The sequence below is a fragment of the Rissa tridactyla genome, chromosome 1 (assembly GCF_028500815.1).
Source record: "Rissa tridactyla isolate bRisTri1 chromosome 1, bRisTri1.patW.cur.20221130, whole genome shotgun sequence".
NCBI classification, from domain to species: Eukaryota; Metazoa; Chordata; class Aves; order Charadriiformes; family Laridae; genus Rissa; species Rissa tridactyla.
This window is the reverse complement of record NC_071466.1, coordinates 15,168,729-15,189,143: the sequence shown is the minus strand read 5'-3', so window position 1 is coordinate 15,189,143 and position 20,415 is coordinate 15,168,729. Positions and strand designations below refer to the sequence as shown.

The 20,415-nt window shown below is 47.2% G+C and overlaps 1 protein-coding gene across 1 annotated transcript in view; it reads left to right on the top strand.

Annotated features, from left to right (window-relative positions):
* Positions 1 to 20,415, top strand: part of MAML2 (mastermind like transcriptional coactivator 2) — a 219,559-nt gene that overhangs the window by 44,009 nt on the left and 155,135 nt on the right.

Genomic DNA, 20,415 nt, shown 5'->3' with positions numbered 1-20,415 from the left:
CAGCTTAATATATTCCTAGAAACCTGTAAGCAGAGAAAGAACAGGCAAAAGAGGGAGAGCAAGCAAGATTTGACAGTAATAGCAGTGAGCCAGTGGAACATCTTGAAAGGAACTAGCCTTGTCTTAGGAAATTAAAAAGACATGTGTGTAGCTGTTAAAAAGCCTGAGAAAAGTGTCTATGGTTCTCAAGCAAGGCAGTCCTTCAGGAGGAAGTTTACAAGAGCTAGGAGTAGTAGTATCCGTGACTTTAATCTGGTCTTGGAAATTATTAGTTCTAAGCATGCTGGAAGGAATTAAGACCAAACAAGGGGTTTCAGTTTAGAATCTGAGTCTTTGATGCTTTATGAAAGTAATTTGATTGCATCAAATGGGTCCCAGGGATAGGAACCTTAGTCCATAAATATCACCGATCCACATCATTAAAAAACCCTCAATCTGCACTTTTTTTCTTTCTTCTTCTTCTTCTTTTTGCAGTGCTAATATTCTTTGGACATAAGAGGCCCGCAGCTGAATCAGCAGGGAGATTGATTTCTCTCTCTCCCTTTAAAAGAGGGAAAGAAGGTCCCTTTGGGTCAGGGTTAAGGGCTTGGAAGGGGCCTAATGGGAAAGTTCATCTCACAGCTGCCAGCGGTATATAGTACCAGGCCCATGGATAACAACAGGATGTGGGTTTTGAGCACTGTCAGCTCCTTCATGATATATTTCTTCTTAATTTTCTCCTTTTAAAATAATACACCAGCAAAGAACATTCCTTATTATCATAACAAAATCTCTGCTTCAGTGACTCTGAGACGTTCCTAATTGTTTTCAATCTGTCAGGAGCGCTTTGTGTTTGCATTTCTGCAACCACTCAAGAGATTGCTGTAAAGAAAACAAACAAAAAAAAAATGGCCTGGGCTGACTCAGGGGCTGGGTAATGGGTTACAGCACTTTCACCTCCCTCACCGCCGCCGAGCAGGAACCAAAAGCTGAATTGGTTGGTACTAACTCAAGTATCAGCTTTGCAACAGCCAATTTCAAGCTGTTGTTAGCACTGGAAGTGACCAAACAGGCAAAGTGACAGTCAGGGAGCTAAAAATAAACCCTGGTGGTGGTGGAAGGCACAGGGAAAACACCCCGTTCACCCAAGTGGGGAGATGGAAAGTGCAGGGGAAGAGTGCATGCAGCTCTTCACACTGTCATCCTGTGAACGACGAATAGCAGTGCGTTTCCCACAGACAAAAACACATCTGATCTAATTTTTTCACACTGTTTCATAAAAAAATGATCTCATTAACGTGAGAGCAGAATGATTTCTGGGAGCAGCCTTGTCCTGACTGGTTGCTGTCTAGCCTATGAGAGCAGGCGACGCAGGGCAGCCTTGTGCCGCCATAGCTGCATCCTCATCGGGGCATCGTCGCACTGGTCCCACTGCGCGATGGGAGGGAGCGGTGGGAGCAGAGGAGCTGCGCGGAAGGCGGTGCACAGGAGGCCCCGGGGCCCCCCGCAGATCTCTGCTGGCAGAGCTGGGGCACACGGGCCGTGGGAGGAGCGCCGAGGAATTTTCCCAGCATCGTTCCCTGCCTGTGTGGGTGTTGCCTCCCACCACGGAGCCGGCGTCCTATTATGACTCTTGGTATTACAGCATGAATGGTGGGCCCCCACCCCGGAGGGAGTCCCTGCTGTACCAAAGGCTGTAGGAGACAGGTCCTACCTTGAAGAGCTGCAGAATTAAGGTGGGAGAAAGAGCTGCCCTGTACAGCAAGCAAGCTGGGCACTGGAGGCAGCATTCACGTTGCCCACCGGAAATGCTCATTAGTTGTCAAGCCTGTCCCTCTCCATTAGTGGTATAGTGACTGATGGTCTATTTGCAGGCAGTTTGAATCTCTTCTTGAGCTTGGTGATAAGATGCAGTAGTCATGATGACTTGTGGCCCAGAGCCTTAGAGAAACCTGAATCCTGACCTGGTAGACTTTGAAGGCAACCAGAGAAAACAGAAGGGCTGTGGATCAAGTCCATTGAGATTTATTCAGGATCACTCAGGAAGATGAAGACAGGGCTGGGCACCGAGCTCCTCAATCACAGCTCAGTGCTGTAACCGCGCGTTCCACCGGGACTGTCCTCCTGTGGCTGTCCCTGGCCATCAGGGCTCCAGATGTCTCTCAGTGCAGAAGGAGCTGAAGAAGACTCGGGGCTGGTTTTGCGTGCGTAAACAAAAAAGCGGAACCACGGAAACTGTCTATCGGTATGTTTGCAAGGCACTCATCACCCTGGCATTTGGTATGCCCTGAGCTGCTGTCAGCTACCAGCACTGAGAAGTCCACACAAAAACTCAAGAGCGCTGACCACCCCTGGAGAAAGGTCTGGGTGAAGAGTGGGTCAGTGCAGAGTACCCAGCGCCAAGGGCCTGAGTCAGGCCTTTGTTATGAAGGACAGGAAGAAGGGGCTGTGTCAGAAAGGGCTTATCCTGCCGGTTTGGAAGTCATGGCTCCTTTTGCTCTGCCACAGACTTCCCACATGTGCTTTAGGCACATCCTTCACCTCTCTTTGGCTGCCTGTCCCCTGTGTAAAATGGAGGTGTTGCCTCACTCTGCCTCATCAGGGAGCTGTAAAAGATGGTCTATTTGCAATTTGCAGGGGCTCTCAGGGTTGCTCGTGCAAGTAACTTTAAATACTTCAGCTTGGAGCACACCATCTTTGGGACCCCTGCGTGGTATCCGTACTAGGGAGGAAGCCCAGGGTGAGAAAAAACCATGAGGTTCCCGTTCCCCGCTGCCGCACAGAGGTGGCTGAGAAGTCTTTTAGAGGGACACGGTTTCCCACCTGTTTTGCACCGGCGTTAAGGAGCAAGGCAGCAGTCGGGCCCATGCTTTCCCACAGGAAGCGCTGGACATAGAGATAAGCTCCTCCACACTAACACTGAGATAACAGCAAATCTCTAGCAACTAGGAACATGAAGCATGGCAGCCACAGTAACCACGGGGTACGTGGGGGCTGTGCCACATTTTTTATGAAGAAGCAAAACTGCTTCCCCTCTCACCTTCCTGGGAAGGGGGAGACAGACCCTTGGCTCTCTTGGCTTGTCAGGAGCTCCGTTGCTGCTCCTCTTTGTCCTCCCCGTGCTCCTTGACTGCTTTTGCTCTCTGCAGCAGCGTACGGAGATGCACAGCGTGGCTGCGGGCAGCAGAGGAGCAAACAAGCTCTGGAACAAAACAGAAAGTATGTTCTCATGCAGACCTCATTAATAATGGAGAGCAAGTGAAGAGAAATGCTAAATATAAATGGTATTTCTTGTTGGGAAGGGAGGGAACATACTGCACCACTGCACAGAGGGAACGTGAAAGGTGAAGCCTTTCAGAGTTCACATCACTCCCCCAATAAAACAAAATTTAGGCTATTTCACAGTTACTGCAAGATTTAGCCAAGCAGTGGGATGACAAACCTCACTAACAAATAAACAAAGAAATCCCTTGTATATTGAGATTTTTACTATCTCAGTCCCTCTTTTTTTTTTTCTATTTCAGTTCAAAGTCTCCAATTTTCTTCCTTGCTGCTGGGTCTCCAGAGAATTCAAATTCGTGCTGAAACGATAAGGCATTTTCTGAGGTTAAGCAAATGTGGCCCGTGTAGCACTGCTCAGCAAATGCGTGCCTCCTGGAGATGTACTGCCAGCAGTGACTGTGGCTTAGCAAGTAATTCATTATTCAGGGCCACCGGGTTACTCTCTGGCCCAGTGGTCCAGTTAGGTGTTTTAAAGATGCAGGTAACTGTAAGTAGAGAGAACATGTTACTCTGCCCATAAGTGTCTGCCATATAAAGACCTCCTAAGATTGCGGTCCACGCGTTCTTTCTCTTTTATGCTGGTCATTAATCTCAGAAATGCATACGAAATTGATTTCCTTTTCATGACATTGTTTTCAAATGACTCTTCTGTTTTCTTCTGCTTGGTTTTTGGCAATCTCAATGGCTTGGGAGCTATGAGGAATATAATTCAGAGCTTCTCTGAATGTTTCAGTGCCAAAGTTGTCAGTGCTTGCTCTCTCCCTTGTTTTATTGGTTGTGGGTGCACCAAGGAGGCTGCAAAGAGTGGGGGCATCAGGGTGGTAAAAATCAATGCAAGAATTAAAGTAGTCATCAGAAATTAGATGCTTTTGCGCCTACAGAAGTAGAACCAAGAGCAGAACTTGGATGCTAAACCTGCTAGTCCTTTGGGGTGTTGGTTTTGTGTTTTTTTTTAACTACGAAGTCCACAAAGAGAGCACGGAAGAGTCAAATACATTGCACGTCTGAACAGCAAAGTTCCCAAATAGTAAAACTCCCCCAACAGCTCTCCTTTTGCCTGCGAACAGCGAGCTTACATGCAGGGAGGGGGAAAAATGCAGCCACATTCCTTTCGCACTCCCACTCGCCTCTGAGGTTCTTCCACTTCCTTCCTATGGCTTTTTTTAGAACTGTAGTGTTTTTCTCACGTCCGGCAACAAAGGATGTTTTGTGCTGCTGCTGAGGTTGTTGGTTTCTTTTTTTTTTTCTTTTTTTTTTTAACTTCAGATGCAGCTATCATGTTTGAAAATATCTCTCTTGTTTGTGTGGGAGCACAACTTTTTTTGCTCTCTGGTACCTTACAAGCATGATCAATTGCTGGGAATTTGTTTAGTTGGTTACATTCTCCCACCAGCGTCGACATTTTTATTTTCCTGCAACCCTCTTATTTACTTGTGAAAACCACCGTGCTGCAGCCCTAAAGGTAGAATGAAATTTGTGAGATTGCAGTGATTTCTCTGCCTTGTTACTGAATAAGAATGGAATTACTGCAGAATTGCCGTGGTGCATAAACTGGTTCATAAAATGCATAGCTCATAAAACCCACAAAACTCTTGTGATGTTTCCAGTAAAAAATCCAATGAGGGGACAAGGAGGAGCAGATCAATAACAGAGTCACAGTCTCCAGCCCCTAGAGTCAGCTCTCCCATTTAACGACAGTGGAACATCATGAAATCAGAGTGGAAAATGCATCCAGGATTAAACCTTTGGGGTTTGATATATTCTTGTCCCCAGTCACTGTAGCTGGTTCTTTGTCACGGTGATAAATTGACCGCGGTCACACACATTGACATTACTCACTTTGAGAAGTGAAAATCCAAACATCAGCCATCGCTGTGTCAGGGACCCTGGATATTGGATATTCAGGCATTCAGTGTTTCCAATTTATTATAATTTGTAGGCAGCTAGACAAGGTGGGGGGAAAGCCCACAGACAGCCTGGAATTATATCATAAATCTCCAAAAGCCCTAACATAATCTTTAAGACTACCTTCAGTTCCTCAGACAGGGAGCGTGAGTGATACAGCAAGCCTGATTTTGACCTTTTGCTCAGCAGCGCTGCGCAGGTATTATTACACTGTTGGCTTTGGCTTCTGCAGGAGTCGGTGCCTAAGTGGCTTGGAAAGGAAGTATTCAGCTCAGTGAAAAAATGTAAGGGCTGCTATCGCAATGCCTGCTTCATCTCAACAGCCAGGGTGAAGCAAAGAGAAAATGAGAGGCCGTGAGTCTCCACTGCCTGGTGTGGGAACCCCTCCTGGTTTGTGCAGGTGGGGGTAGAGTGAGGTACCACGCGCTGTCACGCCGCTGACATCCTTTGTACCGCACGTAACTTAAGAAATATGCAGACCCATCTTACTTGCTGAGTGGTTTTTTTTTTTTTCCAGATTTCAGAGCAATACCAATACCAGCCCTCCAAAACAGTCAGCAAAATTCAGGAGCCTGCTGGAGCTCTTACAAAGTGAGCCCTGACTAAGAAAACTATTGGATTGCTACTTTCGTGGCATGTCTGGTTTCCTATCCCTGCTGCCAGGTTTCCCAGAAAGGAAGGAGGAATTCTCCCCCATTATATTGCAAAAGGCTTGCGAGAGCCTTGCAGCCTGCTCTGGTTGGTGTGAGCCCTCAGGTGTGCTCGGGGGAATCATAACGTCACCCACACACATGGTGGGTACCTGTGCAGACCACGGATGTCCCTGTGAATTCCTGACAGCTCAGCTGTGACTCTATTGCCCATCTTCCCCTAACGCTAGGCTGAGTGGAGAGAGAAACATCAGATCCGGGTGGTCTGAGTCGCCCCCCAAGTACCACCCTTGCTCTGAAAGTCTAGCTCCAGGAACTCATGCTGCAGAGACATCCATCCCCCTTTTTCTGCTAGATTATGACTCCCCAGCCTCCCAGAAAGCAACCCGTACCCGAGCCACAGGCATCCCTGCAGCCCAGGGCTGAGAGGAACGCATGGAGGCTGCTTCACGCTAAAATGCCAGGCAGTGAACTGGGAAGCCCAAGGCACGTTTGCTTGTTTTCTCCAGCCGTTTCTGCTGCAAGGGCTGTCGCTCCAACAGAGTCAAACACCCGGGGTGGTAACATCTTAAACAACCACAGCTGTTTACCAAAAGTGAGTCAGTCTTCCACTGGGTTTGGCTAACACGAGCTAGCAAACCTGGTTTAACCTCAGCCTTTTCCTTGGGGTAGGTAGAGCCACTTGCAGCTGCTTCGAGAAAGGCATTTTAGCTAACGAGCGGCTGAGTGAGAATACCACCAACTGAAAGGTGGTGGCAGATGGACGTCCATAGTGAGATCTGGCCTGCACTGCAAAACCTTCCCAGCAGAAGCTGGTTTTGTCACAGCAGTGGGGCACCCCAGAACCGCCTGATGAAAAGTCCTGGACAGCTTTTCTGTGACCCGCACAGATTCAGATCCCCGAGCCATCAGCTGATGGTTTGTAACGCAGCAAGCACCATGGCTTATGCCAACCCCACGCCTCAGAAGGAGGAGGTGGTACCCCGTGGCCATAGCCAGGATGCTGAGGTGCAGCAAGGTCAGTGCTCATCTAGCCGGAGAAACTCATCAGTGTTGTCAATGTAGCCTGGGAAAACAGCCTGTAGTCCGCAGTCAACTCACTTTGCAAGTCAAGATAAATCAAAAAAGTAGGTAAAGCTGGCTACTGTTTCAACTTGTAGCACAGAAATACCCTTAACTACTTGCCCAAGTAGCACTTTCAATAAACAGCAACAGGGAGGGAGATGCTGTGAAGGCTTTACCTTGCTCCTGCGCTGCCCTGGCCTTCCCCATCACAGCCTCCAGCCACCCCAGCTCCCACAGCCTGGCAGCCTGGACTTACTGCTGCTATTACTTCAATGTTGCTGGCTTACATTTATTTCCATCCCATTAGAAAAAATACAGTTTAAACCTCCGTCCCTAGAGGTGGCTGTGATCCTGTTTCAGTAAAGACAAGCAGGTGTTGGTGTGTGCCACCACCTGGGACCTGTGCTGCTTCCCCACCGCTGGGACATTTCCCAGATCAGGAGGTTGATGCCTTCATCACCATCAAATGGACTCTGTCACAAAGAGAGGAAATGAACCTATTTTGCCCCTTCCAGTAAACGTGATTTATAAGCAAGAAGGATCCACCTTTCAAGGCAGGCAAGCGCAGCGGGGCAGAGCTCTGGCTCACCCAGTCAGGGCAGCGCCCGGGGCTGCATCTCTCCATCCCAACCCTAAAGCTGTAGGAAAAGGGAGGTTGGAGTTGTGCGAGACTTAGCAAATCTGCACAAAAGCCCGAAGGAACCGTGCTTGGGAGAAAAACACAGCCCCTAGATCTACTCTACAAATCCCAAACAACCTCTGGATACATTTTAGCTGAAAACTGGCTCTTTCATGGCTGCACTTGACAGCCAAACAGAGACCCTTTCATATTTAAAAATAGAAAAAGCAATTAATTATTGGAGTCAATATAAGCCGGGAGCTGGCACGGTAGCAGAGCAGTGTCTGTAGCAATCTGACTGCAGCAGAGGCCATAGTGGCTTTACAGCGTGTGTGCCCGCTGGCCCGGGGGACCCCCTGGCATTTGGGATGCAAAGCCGCTCAAACACGGGCGCAAAGCAGATTGATGCCCCATGGCGTTGGGGTCGGTAGGCAGCAGAAGTGAAGGTAGCCTCTGAAACCTCCTAAAGAGCTTGATGGAGTCAGTGCTACTTTGTCAAACCCAGCCTAGCTCTGCATTTGGGCGTGCTCCAGCGGACATGCTCGCCTGTCTCTGGTTTGCTCTTCTCCATTGTCTGCGTGCAGCGAGTGTGAGTGTGTCAGAACCAAGCCTTGGTGGTACAAGGTAGCCGTGAGGTTACCAGGCAAGCCCTGAGACCCAGAGCCACTGAATTCTTCTCTTTCCTGTAGCTGGATACTCTGGCTCAAGTGTGGGATGAAGCATCTTTTTCTATCTCAGTGTTTGCCTGGGATAGGCCATGATGGGAGATGGTGGTGGGACTTAGGGAGTCCTGGCTAGGTTGCACACAGGGTCTTGGTAGCATTTGACCTTGGGTTGTCTCTGAGTCCTTCGGATATGCGTGAATGCCCCAGAAGGGAGCTTTCCTCATGCTCCAGGAAAATCCAGCTTTTATTTTTTTCTAGAAAACCCAATTCTTGCCACTTGCTAGCTACAAAATGTCCTCTTGGATTAGCAACTCAGTGGGGTACTGAAAGTCAGCCCTCTTAGATGCTCCTTTTTCTGCTGCGAGATACTTGCACGTGACCGAGCCCCCTGATGTTCGGTGAACCTAAACTGAGTGGAGAAATGAAAGGAGAAGCAGGTCCGAGCCGGAGGAGCCTGTGGTTAGGAAAGCGGGGTGGTGCTCCGATGGGAGCTGAGGAGAGACCTTTGAAGTGCAGTCCTTGGGCAGCTGCCTGGGCCCAAAGCAAACACTGCACAGGACTTCCACTTTGCTAACGATAATGAAAGCAGTTCCTGGAATGATTTTCTTGTCCTGACAGCAGCATAGTTTGGTTGAAATATGTACAAATTTGGGGAAAAAAAAATATAAAAGAATAAAAGAGGAACTTGTCAGAGAGGCCCGTTCCTTGGACCGGCTGTTCTGACAGCCTCCTTTCCCTGTCCAAACTGATAATACACGGCAAAGCCACGATTCGAGCACACGGTGGCTGCTCTTTTAACATGATCAAAGGAATAATTACACGCAGTGGAATTCTCCGAACACAAAAAATCGCGTGTGATCCTCCCGGCTGAGGAACCGGCTGTGTGTCTGCGGAAAGTTCCCATTTGCTCCACAGACAGGCAGCCTCAGGTTGCAGCCAGGGACGGTCCCTGCCTGTCCCCACCGAGCTCTTCCTCAGCTGCCTTCCACCATGCAAGCTCTGCTCACGGCCTGCAGGCCGGCCCAGCGGCAGGGGGATGTGAAGATCCTTTGTTTCTCTGTGTGTTCAGGGGATGAAGGGGAGATTTCCCTAAGAAGCAGCCACTGCTTTGCTTAGTTTATCCTGGAATGGAAACTTTATTTATAGAAGCGACAGCAGCAACAGGCACCCTGGGCCCTAGCAACAGCAAAGGGAGCTCCACAGTTCCTGATGGGAAATATTGCAAGGTGCTGTGCTTCAGCAGCAGATTTTGTTCATGGTTTCCCTCTCTGCGCCTGTCCCGTCTCCTCTGGGAGCTGTGGATCAGGAATCCAGCATTTTCTTCTGCTGTACAGGTTTCTCTTCGTCCTTTTCGTCAGTCAGTGTAGCATGGTGCCTCCAGGGAAGGGCATTGCAAAGCTCTGTGGGCTGTAGGCAAGGGGCTGTGTCGGGCTGTGGGGACACATGGTGGTGGGAGCCCTCCTAGGCGTGCAAGAGGTCTCTTTGGTGGCCTGAAGTCAACGGGGCAGCACTGGGCCACCTGAGTGTTTGAGCAGTATGGGCTGAGTTGAAAGTCACTGAGCCCCTTGACTCCAACGCTTTTCTACTACATTCCTGGCTGTTGTCCAAGCCCAAAGCCTCCATCCTGCAGGATTACTGCCAGGGGATCGAGCCATTGAGCTCCCATCTACCTGCATCTGCTCTCCCCGGATCACGCAAGCTCAGGTCCGTAGGAAATCCCTGAAGATGCTCACATTCTCCCCATCAAGAAAGCTCGCCTGAAGTCCCTGCCGGAGTGCACAGTTGCAAGGCAGCAGTGCAGTTAGCAGGCCACTCTGCACTTCATTGTGTACATGTGTCCTCTCTCATCCAAACTATTCCTGGCATGTCTCTTCTGTTTTCATTCGGGCACTTAGGATGAGCATTTGGGGCCAAGATTGCCCAGGTAATTGGTGCCTTATATAATGATACGGAGTTTTGGAGTGGCCTTCAAGTCCAGTCAGTCACCCTCTACACCTTTGTAAATGGAGTTTCACTTGGTCGATGGACATAGTTGGCCCTATGCATTCATTTTATCTCCTCCTCTTCATTCGGTCATTCCTTGATCTAGCCACTGTCTCAGATGGGTAGTGTTAAGATGCTGTTGACTGCTTGGTGGTCCACACTGTATCATCTTCATCAGGTTTTCATATCTCTTTCCACATGCAACTGTAGATTATCAGGGTTGTTTTTGTTAATAGGAGACAGATGGGAATTGGGTGTCAAGTTGCGATTCTGAAGCGTAGGAGCTTCAGAGCCTTTTTTAAAATGCACAATATTAAAGATCATTTAAAACAAAATTAGTTTCTGTCATTTAACAATTAGTGAGGCAAAATAGACTCTTAACAGAGAGGCCAGAGAGGGGTAATTCTTTAGTCTGAGTAGTCACCTCTGAACCTCAGGCTGACGTAAACACATCTGGTACAAAAGGCCAGACTCTCGCATGCTCTAAATCTCCCATGTTTGCCCTGGCACTGCACAGTGCTCAGTCCGCTGGATTGCATTGCCTTTCTCAATCAGGTGATACAGCACAGGAACAGTTGGGAAGAAGAAATGCTGGCAGGACTGATATCTAAGACCTTGTGCATTACACAAATCAGATTTTGTGTAGCTTACTTTGCCTGGGTCTTTTAGTCGAGCCTTCAAAATCAAAAGCAAGAGAGGTTTCTTGGAGCGGCGCACGCACTATTCTAAAATGAGCCGCAGGACTTTTACACATGGATGAAGAACAATCACACTGGGTCTGAAAGGGGTATATCAAGTGGGAATGGTTCAAAGCTGCATCAGGGGACATTCAGACTGGACTTTAGGAAAGCATTTCTTTACTGAAAGGGTGGTCAAACACTGGAAAAGGCTTCCTGGAGAGGTGGTTGATGACCCCATGCTTGTCCGTGTTTAAGAGGCGTTTGGACAACATCCTTAATAACATGCTTTAACTTTGTCAGCCCTAAAGTGGTCAGGCAGTTGGACTAGATAATTGTTTTAAGACCCTTCCAACAGAACTGAACTGTTCTATTCTATTCTATTCTATTCTATTCTATTCTATTCTATTCTATTCTATTCTATTCTATTCTATTCTAATTTTCTAAAGGCCAGGATCCTGTCCTAGATCTGGCGAGGAGTGGATGCTGGAGGAAAAATGTATGAAAACGGGCAAACATCGCACAGTCCTTTTACTGATGCAATCACAGGGCTGAGAGCTCCTGAGCCAGAGACAGTATCTTTGTGTTTTTTGTTTCCAACCAATTTTCCCTCCACAAGTTTGTCTAATTGCTGTTTTAACTTCTGGCCTCTGCAACAGCTGATGGCAGTGAGCTCCACTGTTTAATTTGGGCTGGATGGAAAAGTGCTTGCTTTGGTTTGCATGAAACGTGCTGCCTGCTAATTGCATTTAATGTCTTTTTTTGGGAAAAAAAAAAAAAAAAGAGGGGTGGGAGGCTTCAAAATCGCTAGGTCACAGGTGCCTGGGTGCAAGACATCCACAACCGGGTCATGCTTCACCTGGTGCAGTGGGAGGTGTCCCTGCCCAGGGCAGGGGGGTTGGAACTAGATGGTCTTTAAGGTCCCTTCCAACCCAAACCATTCTGTGATTCTGTGATTTACTGTGTGGGTCAGCCTCCTGCCCTCACACTGCCTGGTGAACCGCGCTCTGTTCACCAGCAGCATCCAGCAGGCAAAACCTCCGTGCAGGACCTCTAGTTGCAGTTCAGGAGGTGAATGGTCAGCAACTTTGGCTCCCATCCTGGTCCATCCTGTCTCCTATTGTTATTTCTAGCTTGAAATCAAGTTGATATTGGCTAGGGTTTTTCATATGCATGCATTTGCACTCACTCAGCTGCCCCACACCCCATTGGAGGCCCACTAATGCAGCGGGCATGAAAATGGGATGCTCTAGAAGTGCCTCAGCTTGGGTCAACTGCAACAGAAAGATACTGCAGATCCTAAGTAACTGGTTTTCAGAAGCCCTCCAAGTACCTATTAAAATTCACTACCACAGTCGCATGGGCCACCACAGAAATCTTAATGTGGCCGTGTGGGGATGTGAGCAGAAGCTCTGACAGCAACTGTCTGCTTATTTACTTACAGAAAATAATTTATGCTCCTACGTTTGCTGTCAGATCCATTTTTTCTTTCTTAATTTATACCACCAGAGGAGTTCTTTTCTCATCGACTAGTAGAAAATACACATCTGATTTAGACCCCAAGGTTAAATATGCAAAGTTATGTAGTACCTTGATGTCTCCCTACTTAAACTGCCCTGCTCCTTTTTGGAAGGATGCACTACTCCACTCCCAGGTTTCATACTGTGTCCAAGGGATGCTTGTAAACCATAAGAGAGGTTTTTTTATATTGGTACAAAAAATACCATCAGATCAATCTGGCAAAGTACTCCTAGTGTGGCCACATCTGGCAAAGCTGTATCAGTATTGGAAAACCTCTTTCCACAAGCAAAACAAGTTCTACCAGTAGAAGAATGGGTTTGTCACTGTAACTGGGACTACACCAGAAAGGCTGGCTCAGGGCAGGGTTGGAGCAAGCTGTTCTCTCCCACGATCTGGAAAAGAGGGTGGATAGTGTGGTGTCAATGTTTGCTATCGATAGTAAGCTATTAAGGGTAATAAAAATGAAAGTTGACTGCAAAAGACTTGCAGAAGGCACTCACTATAGTTAGGAGCGAGGCAATAAAAGCGCAGACGAGATTAATTTAGATAAATGTGAAGTGTTGTGCATGGGAAAAGCTCCTAACTGTAGATGCCAGTTGATAGACTGTGAGTTATCCGTGTCTGTTCAGGAATGAGATCATGGAGTTGTAATAGCTCCGTGAAAACAGCATTTTGTTCCTTGATAGCAGTGCAAAACATATCAAACATCAGGATTTATTAGGAAAAAAGAGGAAAAAGAGCGATGTACGAATTCACTACTTCTGCCTTTCCTTCTCGGAAAGGGTATATTAAAATGAAAAAGGTGCCGAAGTTACAAGGAAACCCCAAAGTATAGGACAATTTCTAGATGTCTGGGACACCCTTGTCGGAAAAGGGAGTAAGTGAGAGCGTACAACAGAGGTGCTGACAACCATGAATGCCCTCCAGCGAGACAGTAGGAAACAATTTGGGCTGTTTCTTTCAATACAAGACCTATGGGACATCCCATATGATGAGGTGGTGCTGGGCTCCGGACAGGCGGAGGGAGCGGTCGCAGTTAAACCGTGGAACTCGTTGTCGCATGATGCTGTACCTGCTGAAGATTTGCAACACAAAAAGCAATTAAACATATCTCAGGAAGAAAAATCCATTGACAGCCATGAAATGCAAACACCCCAGCTCTGTCTTAGGAGACTCAGCTGCAAACAGATGGCAATTCATGGAAAACACAAACTATTTATTCCTATGCATTTACTCCATTCCCATCTTCTTCCCTGCGTACCGGCTGTCAGCCCAAGCTGGAGACGGGATGCTGGGACAGGCTGACCTTTGGGCTGACCCACTGCAAGAATTCTTAAGTTTAGGATAACCCCAATTTACATCACTTTTATTCAGATAGAACACCGGGATCATAAGATGAAGCTGTAACATAATGAAGAATCAAAGCAAAAGTGAGGTTCTGCAAGAAGAATAATCTAAACTTCAAAAATTATTACATTAAAAGAGAAATTTAAAAAAGCACACGATGGAAAAGTGGGAATTAAAAAAAAAAGTCATTTGAGCATTAGAAAAGCATCATGCAAGTATTGCTAATCATTTTCTGCTCCTGTCTGTCATCAGACATCAGACATTAACATGCTATCTTAGCTTTCAGTCACTTGCAAGCGATGTCTCACATTTTGAAAGTTAGCATGATGCAAAAAACCCCATGAAAACGCGCTAATTGGACTGGCTGGTTTTTTCCAGCTCCTCGGAATGGGGACTTCTCAGGAGATAGCCCTCTGCCCCCCGCCTCACCACCTCAGTCACTCGGGGTCATCCTCCCTCGGATGGCTTTAGGAAGAGGCGCGGGGTTGCCACACGGTGGGACTGATATTGCAGCCAGAGCCATGGAGATGCCACTGGTTCTTTCTAATACAGCTTCTGCTCCGTCTCCAGCCCGCGACTTTCCAGCCCAACGTGGGCACTGCCGAGTTTTCTGGGCACTATTACGGTTTGTTAGACAACTCTTAGGCTTCCCCCCCGCAGAGTTCGCTGCGTTTTGATGCTGGGCAATGGATTGTCAAGGTTAGAAGAGAACACCCAGATTGCTTTCAGGAGAACTACAGAAAGTAGGTAATTAATTATTAAGAAGTAATTAGCAAAGAAAGAGGTTTACTTCAAAGTAAATTCCACTGGAAGACTGGTGTTCTTCCCTGTAGAAGCTTGTAAGGAAACGCGGAGTTGCGGATAGTGCCAAACATGCACATAAACACCAGCGTGTTGATTGCGGATTTGTGAGACATTTAAGGACAGCAAGAGGGGGCTGCACAGCTGATATCCATCACGTGCACAAATAGCTGAACAAATAGCCTAGATCCGAGATGCCACGGAGCGGTCATTGCAATGGAAACGGGAAGTTAAGGAAGGAGTTGCTCTCGGTTCTCCCCTGGCCCGCAGGAGCCGCGGTGCTGGGGGGCTGAGGAGAAGGGACCGGTGATGCTCCCCGCGAGCCTGTGCTCATCCCAGCTGCAGCTTCGCACGAGCGGGAGAGCGAGGACCTGGGAGAAACCCCTCTGCCCCGGGAGGCTGGGTGGCTGCTCGGCCTCCGCGGGGAGGAAGTGGCTTCCATTTAAGGAGCTGGAGAGGTTCTTGGCAGGGATTGCAGCAAAGCGTCCCAAACGCTGGGTCCCGTTGGCAGAAAGGCCGGGGCCAGCTCGAGCTCGCGCTTCGGAAATGCCTTCTTTTGTCAGCTTGAGATTTTCCAGAATTTGGAAGCGGAAAGAAAGAGAGGGGTACGAGGAAGCTATTAAAGATACGTAAAATAAACTTGAAGGGGGGAGGAAAGCTTGTTTCATTGAGGAACTGTGCACTTTATTCGAGGGAAGGATCGGTGAATGCTTATTATTTTAACAAAGACTTTTTCTGTCGCGAACAAGAGAAGCAGATGTTTAAAAGACGGACAGGAAGCGGCTGTGACAAATGAAAGGATTTTTGATTGAATTCATGAGCTGTGTTTCCTGCCAGTAATTCATTCAGCTGTAGGCTAGATCAAAACATAATATTGTGGTTTAATCAGCGTGCTTTTTAACACGAAGCCAGAATATACAAGGTCTTGGTGCTACAGGTAAAAAGCCATTAGTACAGTTGGCTCAGAGGCTTCTTTTTAATTCATTATTCATTCTCTTTCTTTTAAGCAAATATGTTGTCTATCAGCAAACACCTGAGAACTCCTAGAAAGCTGTGTTTTGGAGTTTGCACAAGCAGGTGTAGAAAGGGTAAAGCACTTTCAGGGCACAGCAGACGAAACAGGCTGCCGAAAAGTACAATCCGACTTCTGTTGCCGTCTGAGAAAGCTCAGCTTCCTACCCACGGCAGGGAGCATTAGATCAAGCTGGTTATCCCAGGGGGAAAAAAAAAGCCTGGCCTAAAGATTTTTTAATTTTTTATTTTCTCAGCACCGTTCTAAAAAAGCAGCGTGTGCGTGTGTGTTTGTGTGTGTGCATGTGTTTATTTTGATGTTTTCTGCTTCTTTTCCTTCTTCCTAATGAATTCTATTTGTTTACAGCCTGAAGGAAAGCTTGTCACTAGAAATTTCCTTTTGAGTTTTCAGCTCGAGATTTCACAACCACAGAGCCATTGCAACACAGTGATAAACAAGCTGAGGGAGGCAACTCTGGAGAATTGAGGCTTCTCTTTTTCACCATTTAGTTAAGTAAATAGTTACCAAATGTGCCGAGAGATAGAGAACGTTATCCCTAGCTGTAACAAGTATTAGCAAAAGTGGATTTGTTTTTTTTCCTATCCAAACACTTAGAGTAGGCACAGGAACTGCGTTGAACAGCTTATCCTCGCAGCACTCCTTGTCGGAAAGGGTCGGAGGCAGGGCCGTACTCCTGGGACACAGCGCTGGGCTGCAGGCTGTATGGCAGCGCGGAGGATGGAAAAGAGGGGTTGCACAAGCTGCCTAAAGGTCAGGGTCACAGTCCTTGCGCTTCTCAGGGCAAACACAGCACCTGGCTGAAGCCAAGAAACGATAACCAGGGTATGCCCCGTGCGCAGACATCAGCTGCCCTCCACCCCCGTCGGCCGGGCGTTCGGCGGAGGGATGAGGACACTGAGGTGGCCTCTGCCAGGCTCCCTCCTCTGCAGGGGCGAATCCAGCAGGCCTTGGCTGCCAGGTGGGTCTGGGTCCCATCCCGCACCGACTGCCTCCTGTGCAGGTCGTGGTCCTTGGATTAAGCACAGTATCCATAGATTTGCCGTGATAACCGGGCAGGCTTTCCCTGCTGCATTTAATCCATCGTAAAGTTTCTACAGGTGACCCTCTCATTATACGAATGTTTTAGGGGAAGCCTTGCGGTCGTGATTTCCAGGGTGCTCTGGGATAATGCGGGTAAAGGTTGCTTTCTGGAGGTTGGGATGAAATTCTAGGGCACAGGCTTTCCTTGCTGTAAAAAAAAAAAAAAAAAACAGCTTTGGACCGACCAAAACTTTTTACCAATACTTGTGAAATTTAGCAAGTGGTTTTGGCGGCGGCAGAGCAGGCATATCTTGACATTTTCGAAATAACTGAAATGGTTTGTTTTTTCACTAGGAAACAAAGTTTTGTTTTGAAATTTGTCTCAGCTTTGTAATAATTAAGAACAGTTAGAAAGAAAAATCCTTCCTTTAAATCCTTCTCTAAACAGAAATGTTTCAATTTAAGTAGAGTGAAGATTTTTCTGTTCAACCCAAGTAGAATAGAACTTTTCACTTTGAGGAAGAAAAAAAGGGGCTTTGGGCCATCAAAACAAACAAACAAAAAGGCTGTCTAAGGAGTAATAATAATAAAAAAAACATTTGCCTATTTTTGTTTATTTGAGTTTGCAGTATAATTACTGATACGAGGAAACATATGAGATGTGGAGGGCCAGATCTCTCACTTATGCAGAGAAGACACATAACACATTTAAGGACTTAAGCACTAGACCAGGTGAGCTAAGGAATAAAGACAGGGGAACTAAATGTACCTTCCCTCTTTTTAGTAGTAGAAAACAGAGGAGCCGCCTCTTCTGTTCGGAGCACAACCTGAGCCCTCATCAGAGCAGCTAAAAAAGGTGCATGGGATCTGCTGCCAGCCAGATGTTTGAGGCAACTCAAATCATAGAATCATAGAATGGTTTGGGTTGGAAGGGGCCTTTAAAGGTCACCTAGTCCACCCCCCCTGCAATAAGCAGGGACGTCTTCAACTAGATCAGGTTGCTCAGAGCCCCGTCCAACCTGACCTTGAATGTTTCCAGGGATGGGGCATCTACCACCTCTCTGGGCTACCTGGGCCAGTGTTTCACCACCCTTGTTGTAAAAAATTTCTTCCTTATATCTGTAAGTTTGAAAATGGCTTGAGTTTTCCAGTCTCCCAACTGAGGCACTAATCCTCTCTGTGGTTTAGCTGGGGAGGAGGCTCCCCAGGTCCTTTTGTCCCATAGAGCATCTTCACCGCCAGAATCGCGCCCAGTAAGTGGCGGCTCCTTAGTAAACAGTATAATCGTTAAATGTCAGCTACTGCTTACGGTTTAATTGCTTTTGAATTTTAGCAAGCAGCTCTTCATTCAGAGCAAATTGGCATTTCGTACACTCAAGATTGTGCTATTAGCTGCACAATGGAGAGGCTGTTTTTCTGTAAATATTGAGATTTGGTAATTATAACCCGACAGTTATTAACACTCCACGGCAGATAAATGCTTCGGCTGCTGAATCTGCTGTGGGCAAACCACTTTCCAGAAGGACCGTCTTATCAGTGAGTGGAGGAAGGCTCTAGCTGCCATACTCCATTAACACCACGTTAATGAGCCAAGAGCCCACGCACCACAATGAAAACATACCCTGAAGTGTAGCAGATGGGCTCAGAAGCCAAAGCCACACAATGGGGAAACCTAGGAAATGATAGCTAAATTCAGCAGAAAACAAAAGCTGGGCAGCGTGGCCCTCCTTGTAGTAAATATCCTAGAGCAACAGGAATTCTTGGATCTTACTGGGTGAAATTGTGGCAGTACAGGGCTTTCCATTGAGTTCAGGAGGACTCGGGTCTCATCTGGTTACAGGCAGTATGACAAAACCCATCCAGAAACCACTGCAGATCGCCTGAGCTCTGCACCGGCATCTCAGCTGAAATCCTTCAGCGGTGCTCGTGGAGGACTTGTGATTCAGTCCCTCGGATGATAACTGCACTGCGAACCCACAGCAAGGCTTCACGCGTCTTATTGCTAGAGCTGCTTAAAATAAAATAAACAAAAGCGAGTTGACAAATGTGACGGAATCAGTGTGGGGGGAAGCACTAACACATTAATCATGTAAACGATTATCAACTGTCTGTTAGTCATATGTGAACGACACTTCCCCACGTACTAGTAAAAGTGCTACAGCGTCATTCGTAATAGTAATGATGTCATAGCAGAGAAAACCCTCACACTTAAATGTGTTTGCTGTGAGGCAATGGCTACTGTATTTTATTCTTTTACATAATTGTAAATTTATTCTTTTACGTAATTTATTCTTTTTATGTAATCGTAATTTATTCTTTTACAGACTAGTGTAAGTTTGTCAACCTTCCCACCAGCGCTACATCACTCTGCCTCGTTGTCGTTAGTGAGGATGTTATGTATATGAAGCACGAAATTAAAATGAAGTAGCTTTCGGTTGTATATGCCAGACGGAGCAAATGCATCCCTGAAGCCCTTTGATGAAGCTGTCTGTAACTACTGTTCTTCCAGTGCTGTGGTTTGTAGGCAGCCATACTGGTATCAGTATGAGCATTCTGTGTGTCAGCCCGGTAGAATTTCCGCTATTGCTGCTTGTGAATGCAAAATGATTTCAGCTGGAGGAAGACATTGCCTGTTTTCCAGGGGTTTTGATACGGTCGGGAATTTTGGGACAAACCTGCTTGCCTGGTTTTGATACAGCGGTCATCGGGGAAGGCTTTGTGGTCTAACATGCAATTTCCAGTTGTCCAGAGGGATGCTATTTGCGTCTTAGATCCCTACCCTGGTCTGCGTGTCAGCGTGCCTGGGGAAGAGACAATTGGATGGTCATTTCTGCACCGTGGAGATCCTGGACTCTGCATGTGCCTGCTTGGAAAAAGAGCAAGAACCAGGAAGCAATCATACAAAAAGGCCTTATTAAAACCAGGGTAGGGAAGGGGTAAGGACTCCAGTGTACACCTGATCCTCCAAAGGGGCCTCCTGCTCAGGGTCGGTCTGGAACGTGAGGCTCTTGGTGGAGCAGAACTTGGCCAGAGTTCATGGTGCCAGGGCTGGCAAGATGGGAACACAGCCTCAAACACGTGCTTCCAGTTTCCAGTGGCCAAAAAGAGCTTTTGGTTAATAATACAGATGCCTGTATTAAATATATTAAAGTGATAGTTAGCTCTGCGATCTTCTGCATGAGACCTGCCATACAGCAACAACCGTAAGGCACCTTCACCGTAGACAGGATTCTTCTCAGGGCCATTTTCTGATTAGCCAAAACTTTCTTTCCCTCCCTCTGCTACAAACAGGGCTTGTCACCTGTTTCCCATCTATTTTCATTGTAGAGGAGAAGTAATTGGTACATCTGGGCGTTATTGGAGAAGTGGCTTGGCTGAAGCCATAATGCGGTAATTATAGACGGAACTGAGCCATGCCGATGCATCGTAAATACATTTGCCTCGGAGTGTGTGATATTGTCATGTGTCGATTCAGATGGCTTTTCTGGGGAAGAGGGAGGAGAGAGAGGGGCAGCATGGAAAGCTGACCACGTGTGAGCTATCCTGTCCATGCGTGGTAAACCTTGAAGATACAAAACCCCTGCCATCACAGCAGAAAAACTACAGTGTGCCCCACTGTAAAATGGACCAATGGCTCATTTTCCAAGTGGCTTGTTTTCCTTGGGATTCAATTATCCCGTGTATGACAGCTTGCTTCTGGTCTTTTGTAACTGCAAGGAGACACCAAACCAAAATAGCTCGTTTTCACTGTTTTGGTGGTGCTGTCTGCTAAATAGCAACACATGGCTGCTGGTACACCACAGAAGCCAGTAACCTAATGTAAAGCGTGATGGCAGGCTCCGGCAGCAGCCTGCGCTGTCTGAGGGAG